At 36.0% G+C, this 15038-nt stretch overlaps 7 non-coding genes across 7 annotated transcripts; all 7 read right to left on the bottom strand.

Moving 5' to 3' along the window:
* Positions 1-616: 616 nt before the first annotated feature.
* TRNAD-GUC (transfer RNA aspartic acid (anticodon GUC)) lies at positions 617-688 on the bottom strand. Its single transcript has one exon. It is a non-coding gene; the product is annotated as a tRNA-Asp (tRNA).
* Positions 689-2769: 2081 nt separating this feature from the next.
* On the bottom strand, positions 2770-2841 carry TRNAD-GUC (transfer RNA aspartic acid (anticodon GUC)). Its single transcript has one exon. It is a non-coding gene; the product is annotated as a tRNA-Asp (tRNA).
* A 1329-nt stretch (positions 2842-4170) lies between these two features.
* Positions 4171-4242, bottom strand: TRNAD-GUC (transfer RNA aspartic acid (anticodon GUC)). The gene has a single exon. It is a non-coding gene; the product is annotated as a tRNA-Asp (tRNA).
* A 2449-nt stretch (positions 4243-6691) lies between these two features.
* TRNAD-GUC (transfer RNA aspartic acid (anticodon GUC)) lies at positions 6692-6763 on the bottom strand. The gene has a single exon. It is a non-coding gene; the product is annotated as a tRNA-Asp (tRNA).
* A 2033-nt stretch (positions 6764-8796) lies between these two features.
* On the bottom strand, positions 8797-8868 carry TRNAD-GUC (transfer RNA aspartic acid (anticodon GUC)). The gene has a single exon. It is a non-coding gene; the product is annotated as a tRNA-Asp (tRNA).
* A 2727-nt stretch (positions 8869-11595) lies between these two features.
* On the bottom strand, positions 11596-11667 carry TRNAD-GUC (transfer RNA aspartic acid (anticodon GUC)). The gene has a single exon. It is a non-coding gene; the product is annotated as a tRNA-Asp (tRNA).
* A 649-nt stretch (positions 11668-12316) lies between these two features.
* TRNAD-GUC (transfer RNA aspartic acid (anticodon GUC)) lies at positions 12317-12388 on the bottom strand. The gene has a single exon. It is a non-coding gene; the product is annotated as a tRNA-Asp (tRNA).
* Between the last annotated feature and the right edge of the window lie 2650 nt (positions 12389-15038).

The raw sequence follows: 15038 nt of genomic DNA, 5'->3' as shown, positions 1-15038 counted from the left end.
ATCAGTTAAACAGTGCTCACCTCCTTGGGGTTAAGGCATACCCTCGATCAATTCACAGTATTGTAATAGGCAGATTTCCTGCTTTTGGTTAGGACAAGTAATCTTTTTTCCTAAATATTACAATACAGAAATTCCTAGCCAAAAACAATCAGTTTTATCAAGAAATTATTTCATTGAAATAAATATCTATCGATCTGTCTATCTGGCTATCTTTCTAACTATCAATATATATATTTATATATATATATCTATATAATCAGCTCACTTTACCATTTGCAGCTTATAACTATTAGCCACCAGGGGTCACTACTAACCAAAAGCAGTCATTCTACTTGTAAATGGTGCCAATCGAGTGGAACAGCAGCCTAGGATTCACCACTGCTTCATCTCCTTTTTCCAAGAGAATGCAGATGTAAAGTGTTTTTGATGGTACGCCTGTGCATATTGAAATATTCAGAGCATATTATGAATTTCAGTTAACACATCAGTAAGCATTTTGGCCATCGGTGAATTCCACCTTTTTTCTCAATCGGAATAGGCAAGGATAATGACAGATATATTTTACAATGTTAGAAAGTACATCATTTTATTTAATTGAGTGAATAAAAAGAAACGCCTTCCCGTCGGGGAATTGAACCCCGGTCTCCCGCGTGACAGGCGGGGATACTGACCACTATACTAACGAGGACTTATTAGCATCAGTTAAACAGTGCTCACCTCCTTGGGGTTAAGGCATACCCTCGATCAATTCACAGTATTGTAATAGGCAGATTTGCTGCTTTTGGTTAGGACAAGTAATCTTTTTTCCTAAATATTACAATACAGAAATTCCTAGCCAAAAACAATCAGTTTTATCAAGAAATTATTTCATTGAAATAAATATCTATCTATCGATCTGTCTATCTGGCTATCTTTCTAACTATCAATATATATATTTATATATATATATCTATATAATCAGCTCACTTTACCATTTGCAGCTTATAACTATTAGCCACCAGGGGTCACTACTAACCAAAAGCAGTCATTCTACTTGTAAATTGTGCCAATCGAGTGGAACAGCAGCCTAGGATTCACCACTGCTTCATCTCATTTTCCAAGAGAATGCAGATGTAAAGTGTTTTTGATGGTACGCCTGTGCATATTGAAATATTCAGAGCATATGAATTTCAGTTAACACTTCAGTAAGCATTTTGGCCATCGGTGAATTCCACCTTTTTTCTCAATCGAAATAGGCAAGGATAATGACAGATATATTTTACAATGTTAGAAAGTACATCATTTTATTTAATTGTGTGAATAAAAGGAATCTCCTCCCCGTCGGGGAATTGAACCCCGGTCTCCCGCGTGACAGGCGGGGATACTGACCACTATACTAATGAGGATTTATTGGCATCAGTTAAAGAGTGCTCACCTCCTTGGGGTTAAGGCATACCCTCGATCAATTCACAGTATTGTAATAGGCAGATTTGCTGCTTTTGGTTAGGACAAGTCATCTTTTTTCCTAAATATTACAATACAGAAATTCCTAGCCAAAAACAATCAGTTTTATCAAGAAATTATTTCATTGAAATAAATATCTATCTATCGATCTGTCTATCTGGCTATCTTTCTAACTATCATTATATATATTTATATATATATATATATATATATATATATATATATATATATATATATATATATATATATATATATATATATATAAAATCAGCTCACTTTACCATTTGCAGCTTATAACTATTAGCCACCAGGGGTCACTACTAACCAAAAGCAGTCATTCTACTTGTAAATTGTGCCAATCGAGTGGAACAGCAGCCTAGGATTCACCACTGCTTCATCTCATTTTCCAAGAGAATGCAGATGTAAAGTGTTTTTGATGGTACGCCTGTGCATATTGAAATATTCAGAGCATATTCTGAATTTCAGTTAACACATCAGTAAGCATTTTGGCCATCACTGAATTCAACTTTTTTTCTCAATCGGAATAGGCAAGGATAATGACAGATATATTTTACAATGTTAGAAAGTACATCATTTTATTTAATTGTGTGAATAAAAGGAATCGCCTCCCCGTCGGGGAATTGAACCCCGGTCTCCCGCGTGACAGGCGGGGATACTGACCACTATACTAATGAGGACTTATTGGCATCAGTTAAACAGTGCTCACCTCCTTGGGGTTAAGGCATACCCTCGATCAATTCACAGTATTGTAATAGGCAGATTTGCTGCTTTTGGTTAGGACAAGTCATCTTTTTTCCTAAATATTACAATACAGAAATTCCTAGCCAAAAGCAATCAGTTTTATCAAGAAATTATTTCATTGAAATAAATATCTATCCATCGATCTGTCTATCTGGCTATCTTTCTAACTATCAATATATATATTTATATATATATATCTATATAATCAGCTCACTTTACCATTTGCAGCTTATAACTATTAGCCACCAGGGGTCACTACTAACCAAAAGCAGTCATTCTACTTGTAAATTGTGCCAATCGAGTGGAACAGCAGCCTAGGATTCACCACTGATTCATCTCATTTTCCAAGAGAATGCAGATGTAAAGTGTTTTTGATGGTACGCCTGTGCATATAGAAATATTCAGAGCATATTCTGAATTTCAGTTAACACATCAGTAAGCATTTTCGCCATCAGTGAATTCAACCTTTTTTCTCAATCAGAATAGGCAAGGATAATGACAGATATATTTTACAATGTTAGAAAGTACATCATTTTATTTAATTGTGTGAATAAAATGAATCGCCTCCCCGTCGGGGAATTGAACCCCGGTCTCCCGCTTGACAGGCGGGGATACTGACCACTATACTAACGAGGACTTATTGGCATCAGTTAAACAGTGCTCACCTCCTTGGGGTTAAGGCATACCCTCGATCAATTCACAGTATTGTAATAGGCAGATTTGCTGCTTTTGGTTAGGACAAGTCATCTTTTTTCCTAAATATTACAATACAGAAATTCCTAGCCAAAAGCAATCAGTTTTATCAAGAAATTATTTCATTGAAATAAATATCTATCTATCGATCTGTCTATCTGGCTATCTTTCTAACTATCAATATATATATTTATATATATATATATCTATATAATCAGCTCACTTTACCATTTGCAGCTTATAACTATTAGCCACCATTGGTCACTACTAACCAAAAGCAGTCATTCTACTTGTAAATTGTGCCAATCGAGTGGAACAGCAGCCTAGGATTCACCACTGATTCATCTCATTTTCCAAGAGAATGCAGATGTAAAGTGTTTTTGATGGTACGCCTGTGCATATTGAAATATTCAGAGCATATTCTGAATTTCAGTTAACACATCAGTAAGCATTTTGGCCATCAGTGAATTCAACCTTTTTTCTCAATCAGAATAGGCAAGGATAATGACAGATATATTTTACAATGTTAGAAAGTACATCATTTTATTTAATTGTGTGAATAAAATGAATCGCCTCCCCGTCGGGGATTGAACCCCGGTCTCCCGCGTGACAGGCGGGGATACTGACCACTATACTAATGAGGACTTATTGGCATCAGTTAAACAGTGCTCACCTCCTTGGGGTTAAGGCATACCCTCGATCAATTCACAGTATTGTAATAGGCAGATTTGCTGCTTTTGGTTAGGACAAGTAATCTTTTTTCCTAAATATTACAATACAGAAATTCCTAGCCAAAAATAATCAGTTTTATCAAGAAATTATTTCATTGAAATAAATATCTATCTATCGATCTATCTATTTGGCTATCTTTCTAACTATCAATATATATATTTATATATATATATCTATATAATCAGCTCACTTTACCATTTGCAGCTTATAACTATCAGCCACCAGGGGTCACTACTAACCAAAAGCAGTCATTCTACTTGTAAATTGTGCCAATCGAGTGGAACAGCAGCCTAGGATTCACCACTGCTTCATCTCATTTTCCAAGAGAATGCAGATGTAAAGTGTTTTTGATGGTACGCCTGTGCATATTGAAATATTCAGAGCATATTATGAATTTCAGTTAACACTTCAGTAAGCATTTTGGCCATCGGTGAATTCCACCTTTTTTCTCAATCGGAATAGGCAAGGATAATGACAGATATATTTTACAATGTTAGAAAGTACATCATTTTATTTAATTGTGTGAATAAAATGAATCGCCTCCCCGTCGGGGAATTGAACCCCGGTCTCCCGCGTGACAGGCGGGGATACTGACCACTATACTAACGAGGACTTATTGGCATCAGTTAAACAGTGCTCACCTCCTTGGGGTTAAGGCATACCCTCGATCAATTCACAGTATTGTAATAGGCAGATTTGCTGCTTTTGGTTAGGACAAGTCATCTTTTTTCCTAAATATTACAATACTGAAATTCCTAGCCAAAAACAATCAGTTTTATCAAGAAATTATTTCATTGAAATAAATATCTATCTATCGATCAGTCTATCTGGCTATCTTTCTAACTATCAATATATATATTTATATATATATATAAAGAGATTGTAAATAAATAATGAAATGCGAGGAAACATACTTGAACTATCCGTAAACTGGACTAAATTGCTGGCACCTTGAACTACATGCCCCATAATGCCATGGGCGCCAAACGGACACACCCATTAGGAAGGCATGTGATTAAAGTTCGTCAAACCCAATGTGCTGGCGTCTTGTGTGATGAATCGCCGCCCAGGAAGAAGGGGCTGTGACCCTGAAACGCGTTGGCAAGCTGTACAAAACAAACGCGCACTTGAAACGCTGACTGCTAAAATAAGCCGGAGGGCAGGACATCGTGTGTGACTCTCCATTGCAAGAGGCATTCGTGGTGAATATATATATATATATATACATATATATATATATATGTATATATATATATATATATATATATATATATATATATATATATATATATATATATATATAAAATCAGCTCACTGTACCATTTGCAGCTTATAACTATTAGCCACCAGGGGTCAATACTAACCAAAAGCAGTCATTCTACTTGTAAATTGTGCCAATCGAGTGGAACAGCAGCCTAGGATTCACCACTGCTTCATCTCATTTTCCAAGAGAATGCAGATGTAAAGTGTTTTTGATGGTACGCCTGTGCATATTGAAATATTCAGAGCATATTATGAATTTCAGTTAACACATCAGTAAGCATTTTGGCCATCAGTGAATTCAACCTTTTTTCTCTATCGGAATAGGCAAGGATAATGACAGATATATTTTACAATGTTAGAAAGTACATCATTTTATTTAATTGTGTGAATAAAAGGAATCGCCTCCCTGTCGGGGAATTGAAACCCGGTCTCCCGCGTGACAGGCAGGGATACTGACCACTATACTAACGAGGACTTATTGGCATCAGTTAAACAGTGCTCACCTCCTTGGGGTTAAGGCATACCCTCAATCAATTCACAGTATTGTAATAGGCAGATTTGCTGCTTTTGGTTAGGACAAGTCATCTTTTTTCCTAAATATTACAATACAGAAATTCCTAGCCAAAAACAATCAGTTTTATCAAGAAATTATTTCATTGAAATAAATATCTATCTATCGATCTGTCTATCTGGCTATCTTTCTAACTATCAATATATATATTTATATATATATATCTATATAATCAGCTCACTTTACCATTTGCAGCTTATAACTATTAGCCACCAGGGGTCACTACTAACCAAAAGCAGTCATTCTACTTGTAAATGGTGCCAATCGAGTGGAACAGCAGCCTAGGATTCACCACTGCTTCATCTCATTTTCCAAGAGAATGCAGATGTAAAGTGTTTTTGATGGTACGCCGGTGCATATTGAAATATTCAGAGCATATTATGAATTTCAGCTAACACATCAGTAAGCATTTTGGCCATCAGTGAATTCAACCTTTTTTCTCTATCGGAATAGGCAAGGATAATGACAGATATATTTTACAATGTTAGAAAGTACATCATTTTATTTAATTGTGTGAATAAAAGGAACCGCCTTCCCGTCGGGGAATTGAACCCCGTTCTCCCGCGTGACAGGCGGGGATACTGACCACTATACTAACGAGGACTTATTGGCATCAGTTAAACAGTGCTCACCTCCTTGGGGTTAAGGCATACCCTCGATCAATTCACAGTCTTGTAATAGGCAGATTTCCTGCTTTTGGTTAGGACAAGTAATCTTTTTTCCTAAATATTACAATACAGAAATTCCTAGCCAAAAACAATCAGTTTTATCAAGAAATTATTTCATTGAAATAAATATCTATCGATCTGTCTATCTGGCTATCTTTCTAACTATCAATATATATATTTATATATATATATCTATATAATCAGCTCACTTTACCATTTGCAGCTTATAACTATTAGCCACCAGGGGTCACTACTAACCAAAAGCAGTCATTCTACTTGTAAATTGTGCCAATCGAGTGGAACAGCAGCCTAGGATTCACCACTGCTTCATCTCATTTTCCAAGAGAATGCAGATGTAGAGTGTTTTTGATGGTACGCCTGTGCATATTGAAATATTCAGAGCATATTATGAATTTCAGTTAACACATCAGTAAGCATTTTGGCCATCAGTGAATTCAACCTTTTTTCTCTATCGGAATAGGCAAGGATAATGACAGATATATTTTACAATGTTAGAAAGTACATCATTTTATTTAATTGTGTGAATAAAAGGAATCGCCTTCCCGTCGGGGAATTGAACCCCGGTCTCCCGCGTGACAGGCGGGGATACTGACCACTATACTAACGAGGACTTATTGGCATTAGTTAAACAGTGCTCACCTACTTGGGGTTAAGGCATACCCTCGATCAATTCACAGTATTGTAATAGGCAGATTTGCTGCTTTTGGTTAGGACCAGTAATCTTTTTTCCTAAATATTACAATACAGAAATTCCTAGCCAAAAACAATCAGTTTTATCAAGAAATTATTTCATTGAAATAAATATCTATCTATCGATCTGTCTATCTGGCTATCTTTCTAACTATCAATATATATATTTATATATATATATATATCTATATAATCAGCTCACTTTACCATTTGCAGCTTATAACTATTAGCCACCAGGGGTCACTACTAACCAAAAGCAGTCATTCTACTTGTAAATGGTGCCAATCGAGTGGAACAGCAGCCTAGGATTCACCACTGCTTCATCTCATTTTCCAAGAGAATGCAGATGTAAAGTGTTTTTGATGGTACGCCTGTGCATATTGAAATATTCAGAGCATATTATGAATTTCAGTTAACACATCAGTAAGCATTTTGGCCATCGGTGAATTCCACCTTTTTTCTCAATCGGAATAGGCAAGGATAGTGACAGATATATTTTACAATGTTAGAAAGTACATCATTTTATTTAATTGTGTGAATAAAAGGAATCGCCTCCCCGTCGGGGAATTGAACCCCGGTCTCCCGCGTGACAGGCGGGGATACTGACCACTATACTAATGAGGACTTATTGGCATCAGTTAAACAGTGCTCACCTCCTTGGGGTTAAGGCATACCCTCGATCAATTCACAGTATTGTAATAGGCAGATTTGCTGCTTTTGGTTAGGACAAGTAATCTTTTTTCCTAAATATTACAATACAGAAATTCCTAGCCAAAAACAATCAGTTTTATCAAGAAATTATTTCATTGAAATAAATATCTATCTATCGATCTGTCTATCTGGCTATCTTTCTAACTATCAATATATATATTTATATATATATATCTATATAATCAGCTCACTTCACCATTTGCAGCTTATAACTATTAGCCACCAGGGGTCACTACTAACCAAAAGCAGTCATTCTACTTGTAAATGGTGCCAATCGAGTGGAACAGCAGCCTAGGATTCACCACTGCTTCATCTCCTTTTTCCAAGAGAATGCAGATGTAAAGTGTTTTTGATGGTACGCCTGTGCATATTGAAATATTCAGAGCATATTATGAATTTCAGTTAACACATCAGTAAGCATTTTGGCCATCGGTGAATTCCACCTTTTTTCTCAATCAGAATAGGCAAGGATAATGACAGATATATTTTACAATGTTAGAAAGTACATCATTTTATTTAATTGTGTGAATAAAAAGAATCGCCTTCCCGTCGGGGAATTGAACCCCGGTCTCCCGCGTGACAGGCGGGGATACTGACCACTAATCTAACGAGGACTTATTAGCATCAGTTAAACAGTGCTCACCTCCTTGGGGTTAAGGCATACCCTTGATCAATTCACAGTATTGTAATATGCAGATTTGCTGCTTTTGGTTAGGACAAGTAATCTTTTTTCCTAAATATTACAATACAGAAATTCCTAGCCAAAAACAATCAGTTTTATCAAGAAAATATTTCATTGAAATAAATATCTATCTATCGATCTGTCTATCTGGCTATCTTTCTAACTATCAATATATATATTTATATATATATATCTATATAATCAGCTCACTTTACCATTTGCAGCTTATAACTATTAGCCACCAGGGGTCACTACTAACCAAAAGCAGTCATTCTACTTGTAAATTGTGCCAATCGAGTGGAACAGCAGCCTAGGATTCACCACTGCTTCATCTCATTTTCCAAGAGAATGCAGATGTAAAGTGTTTTTGATGGTACGCCTGTGCATATTGAAATATTCAGAGCATATTATGAATTTCAGTTAACACATCAGTAAGCATTTTGGCCATCAGTGAATTCAACCTTTTTTCTCTATCGGAATAGGCAAGGATAATGACAGATATATTTTACAATGTTAGAAAGTACATCATTTTATTTAATTGTGTGAATAAAAGGAATCGCCTCCCCGTCGGGGAATTGAACCCCGGTCTCCCGCGTGACAGGCGGGGATACTGACCACTATACTAACGAGGACTTATTGGCATCAGTTAAACAGTGCTCACCTCCTTGGGGTTAAGGCATACCCTCGATCAATTCACAGTATTGTAATAGGCAGATTTGCTGCTTTTGGTTAGGACAAGTAATCTTTTTTCCTAAATATTACAATACAGAAATTCCTAGCCAAAAACAATCAGTTTTATCAAGAAATTATTTCATTGAAATAAATATCTATCTATCGATCTGTCTATCTGGCTTTCTTTCTAACTATCAATATATATATTTATATATATATATCTATATAATCAGCTCACTTTACCATTTGCAGCTCATAACTATTAGCCACCAGGAGTCACTACTAACCAAAAGCAGGCATTCTACTTGTAAATGGTGCCAATCGAGTGGAACAGCAGCCTAGGATTCACCACTGCTTCATCTCATTTTCCAAGAGAATGCAGATGTAAAGTGTTTTTGATGGTACGCCTGTGCATATTGAAATATTCAGAGCATATTATGAATTTCAGTTAACACATCAGTAAGCATTTTGGCCATCGGTGAATTCCACCTTTTTTCTAAATCGGAATAGGCAAGGATAATGACAGATATATTTTACAATGTTAGAAAGTACATCATTTTATTTAATTGTGTGAATAAAATGAATCGCCTTCCCGTCGGGGAATTGAACACCGGTCTCCCGCGTGACAGGCGGGGATACTGACCACTATACTAACGAGGACTTATTAGCATCAGTTAAACAGTGCTCACCTCCTTGGGGTTAAGGCATACCCTCGATCAATTCACAGTATTGTAATAGGCATATTTGCTGCTTTTGGTTAGGACAAGTAATCTTTTTTCCTAAATATTACAATACAGAAATTCCTAGCCAAAAACAATCAGTTTTATCAAGAAATTATTTCATTGAAATAAATATCTATCTATCGATCTGTCTATCTGGCTATCTTTCAAACTATCAATATATATATTTATATATATATATCTATATAACCAGCTCACTTTACCATTTGCAGCTCATAACTATTAGCCACCAGGGGTCACTACTAACCAAAAGCAGTCATTCTACTTGTAAATTGTGCCAATCGAGTGGAACAGCAGCCTAGGATTCACCACTGCTTCATCTCATTTTCCAAGAGAATGCAGATGTAAAGTGTTTTTGATGGTACGCCTGTGCATATTGAAATATTCAGAGCATATTATGAATTTCAGTTAACACATCAGTAAGCATTTTGGCCATCAGTGAATTCAACCTTTTTTCTCTATCGGAATAGGCAAGGATAATGACAGATAAATTTTACAATGTTAGAAAGTACATCATTTTATTTAATTGTGTGAATAAAAGGAATCGCCTCCCCGTCAGGGAATTGAACCCCGGTCTCCCGCGTGACAGGCAGGGATACTGACCACTATACTAACGAGGACTTATTGGCATCAGTTAAACAGTGCTCACCTCCTTGGGGTTAAGGCATACCCTCGATCAATTCACAGTATTGTAATAGGCAGATTTGCTGCTTTTGGTTAGGACAAGTAATCTTTTTTCCTAAATATTACAATACAGAAATTCCTAGCCAAAAACAATCAGTTTTATCAAGAAATTATTTCATTGAAATAAATATCTATCTATCGATCTGTCTATCTGGCTATCTTTCTAACTATCAATATATATATTTATATATATATATATCTATATAATCAGCTCACTTTACCATTTGCAGCTTATAACTATTAGCCACCAGGGGTCACTACTAACCAAAAGCAGTCATTCTACTTGTAAATCTTGCCAATCGAGTGGAACAGCAGCCTAGGATTCACCACTGCTTCATCTCATTTTCCAAGAGAATGCAGATGTAAAGTGTTTTTGATGGTACGCCGGTGCATATTGAAATATTCAGAGCATATTATGAATTTCAGCTAACACATCAGTAAGCATTTTGGCCATCAGTGAATTCAACCTTTTTTCTCTATCGGAATAGGCAAGGATAATGACAGATATATTTTACAATGTTAGAAAGTACATCATTTTATTTAATTGTGTGAATAAAAGGAATCGCCTTCCCGTCGGGGAATTGAACCCCGGTCTCCCGCGTGACAGGCGGGGATACTGACCACTATACTAACGAGGTCTTATTGGCATCAGTTAAACAGTGCTCACCTCCTTGGGGTTAAGGCATACCCTCGATCAATTCACAGTATTGTAATAGGCAGATTTCCTGCTTTTGGTTAGGACAAGTAATCTTTTTTCCTAAATATTACAATACAGAAATTCCTAGCCAAAAACAATCAGTTTTATCAAGAAATTATTTCATTGAAATAAATATCTATCGATCTGTCTATCTGGCTATCTTTCTAACTATCAATATATATATTTATATATATATATCTATATAATCAGCTCACTTTACCATTTGCAGCTTATAACTATTAGCCACCAGGGGTCACTACTAACCAAAAGCAGTCATTCTACTTGTAAATGGTGCCAATCGAGTGGAACAGCAGCCTAGGATTCACCACTGCTTCATCTCCTTTTTCCAAGAGAATGCAGATGTAAAGTGTTTTTGATGGTACGCCTGTGCATATTGAAATATTCAGAGCATATTATGAATTTCAGTTAACACATCAGTAAGCATTTTGGCCATCGGTGAATTCCACCTTTTTTCTCAATCGGAATAGGCAAGGATAATGACAGATATATTTTACAATGTTAGAAAGTACATCATTTTATTTAATTGAGTGAATAAAAAGAAACGCCTTCCCGTCGGGGAATTGAACCCCGGTCTCCCGCGTGACAGGCGGGGATACTGACCACTATACTAACGAGGACTTATTAGCATCAGTTAAACAGTGCTCACCTCCTTGGGGTTAAGGCATACCCTCGATCAATTCACAGTATTGTAATAGGCAGATTTGCTGCTTTTGGTTAGGACAAGTAATCTTTTTTCCTAAATATTACAATACAGAAATTCCTAGCCAAAAACAATCAGTTTTATCAAGAAATTATTTCATTGAAATAAATATCTATCTATCGATCTGTCTATCTGGCTATCTTTCTAACTATCAATATATATATTATATATATATATATATATATATATATATATATATATATATAATCAGCTCACTTTACCATTTGCAGCTTATAACTATTAGCCACCAGGGGTCACTACTAACCAAAAGCAGTCATTCTACTTGTAAATTGTGCCAATCGAGTGGAACAGCAGCCTAGGATTCACCACTGCTTCATCTCATTTTCCAAGAGAATGCAGATGTAAAGTGTTTTTGATGGTACGCCTGTGCATATTGAAATATTCAGAGCATATTATGAATTTCAGTTAACACATCAGTAAGCATTTTGGCCATCAGTGAATTCAACCTTTTTTCTCTATCGGAAAAGGCAAGGATAATGACAGATATATTTTACAATGTTAGAAAGTACATCATTTTATTTAATTGTGTGAATAAAAGGAATCGCCTCCCCGTCGGGGAATTGAACCCCGGTCTCCCGCGTGACAGGCGGGGATACTGACCACTATACTAACGAGGACTTATTGGCATCAGTTAAACAGTGCTCACCTCCTTGGGGTTAAGGCATACCCTCGATCAATTCACAGTATTGTAATAGGCAGATTTGCTGCTTTTGGTTAGGACAAGTAATCTTTTTTCCTAAATATTACAATACAGAAATTCCTAGCCAAAAACAATCAGTTTTATCAAGAAATTATTTCATTGAAATAAATATCTATCTATCGATCTGTCTATCTGGCTATCTTTCTAACTATCAATATATATATTTATATATATATATCTATATAATCAGCTCACTTTACCATTTGCAGCTTATAACTATTAGCCACCAGGGGTCACTACTAACCAAAAGCAGTCATTCTACTTGTAAATGGTGCCAATCGAGTGGAACAGCAGCCTAGGATTCACCACTGCTTCATCTCCTTTTTCCAAGAGAATGCAGATGTAAAGTGTTTTTGATGGTACTCCTGTGCATATTGAATTATTCAGAGCATATTATGAATTTCAGTTAACACATCAGTAAGCATTTTGGCCATCTGTGAATTCCACCTTTTTTCTCAATCGGAATAGGCAAGGATAATGACAGATATATTTTACAATGTTAGAAAGTACATCATTTTATTTAATTGTGTGAATAAAAAGATTCGCCTTCCCCTCGGGGAATTGAACCCCGGTCTCCCGCGTGACAGGCGGGGATACTGACCACTATACTAACGAGGACTTATTAGCATCACTTAAACAGTGCTCACCTCCTTGGGGTTAAGGCATACCCTCGATCAATTCACAGTATTGTAATAGGCAGATTTGCTGCTTTTGGTTAGGACAAGTAATCTTTTTTCCTAAATATTACAATACAGAAATTCCTAGCCAAAAACAATCAGTTTTATCAAGAAATTATTTCATTGAAATAAATATCTATCTATCGATCTGTCTATCTGGCTATCTTTCTAACTATCAATATATATATTTATATATATATATCTATATAATCAGCTCACTTTACCATTTGCAGCTTATTACTATTAGCCACCAGGGGTCACTACTAACCAAAAGCAGTCATTCTACTTGTAAATTGTGCCAATCGAGTGGAACAGCAGCCTAGGATTCACCACTGCTTCATCTCATTTTCCAAGAGAATGCAGATGTAAAGTGTTTTTGATGGTACGCCTGTGCATATTGAAATATTCAGAGCATATTATAAATTTCAGTTAACACATCAGTAAGCATTTTGGCCATCAGTGAATTCAACCTTTTTTCTCTATCGGAATAGGCAAGGATAATGACAGATACATTTTACAATGTTAGAAAGTACATCATTTTATTTAATTGTGTGAATAAAAAGAATCGCCTTCCCGTCAGGGAATTGAACCCCGGTCTCCCGCGTGACAGGCGGGGATACTGACCACTATACTAACGAGGACTTATTGGCATCAGTTATACAGTGCTCACCTCCTTGGGGTTAAGGCATACCCTCGATCAATTCACAGTATTGTAATAGGCAGATTTGCTGCTTTTGGTTAGGACAAGTAATCTTTTTTCCTAAATATTACAATACAGAAATTCCTAGCCAAAAACAATCAGTTTTATCAAGAAATTATTTCATTGAAATAAATATCTATCTATCGATCTGTCTATCTGGCTATCTTTCTAACTATCAATATATATATTTATATATATATATCTATATAATCAGCTCACTTTACCATTTGCAGCTTATAACTATTAGCCACCAGGGGTCACTACTAACCAAAAGCAGTCATTCTACTTGTAAATGGTGCCAATGAAGTGGAACAGCAGCCTAGGATTAACCACTGCTTCATCTCATTTTCCAAGAGAATGCAGATGTAAAGTGTTTTTGATGGTACGCCGGTGCATATTGAAATATTCAGAGCATATTATGAATTTCAGCTAACACATCAGTAAGCATTTTGGCCATCAGTGAATTCAACCTTTTTTCTCTATCGGAATAGGCAAGGATAATGACAGATATATTTTACAATGTTAGAAAGTACATCATTTTATTTAATTGTGTGAATAAAAGGAATCGCCTTCCCGTCGGGGAATTGAACCCCGGTCTCCCGCGTGACAGGCGGGGATACTGACCACTATACTAATGAGGACTTATTGGCATCAGTTAAACAGTGCTCACCTCCTTGGGGTTAAGGCATACCCTCGATCAATTCACAGTATTGTAATAGGCAGATTTCCTGCTTTTGGTTAGGACAAGTAATCTTTTTTCATAAATATTACAATACAGAAATTCCTAGCCAAAAACAATCAGTTTTATCAAGAAATTATTTCATTGAAATAAATATCTATCTATCGATCTGTCTATCTGGCTATCTTTCTAACTATCAATATATATATTTATATATATATATCTATATAATCAGCTCACTTTACCATTTGCAGCTTATAACTATTAGCCACCAGGGGTCACTACTAACCAAAAGCAGTCATTCTACTTGTAAATGGTGCCAATCGAGTGGAACCGCAGCCTAGGATTCACCACTGCTTCATCTCATTTTCCAAGAGAATGCAGATGTAAAGTGTTTTTGATGGTACGCCTGTGCATATTGAAATATTCAGAGCATATTATGAATTCCAGTTAACACATCAGTAAGCATTTTGGCCATCGGTGAATTCCACCTTTTTTCTCAATCTGAATA

The sequence above is a fragment of the Lissotriton helveticus genome, chromosome 1_2, assembly GCF_964261635.1.
Source record: "Lissotriton helveticus chromosome 1_2, aLisHel1.1, whole genome shotgun sequence".
NCBI classification, from domain to species: Eukaryota; Metazoa; Chordata; class Amphibia; order Caudata; family Salamandridae; genus Lissotriton; species Lissotriton helveticus.
Note: the sequence above shows the minus strand (reverse complement) of the source record. Positions and strands in the feature narration are given on the sequence as shown.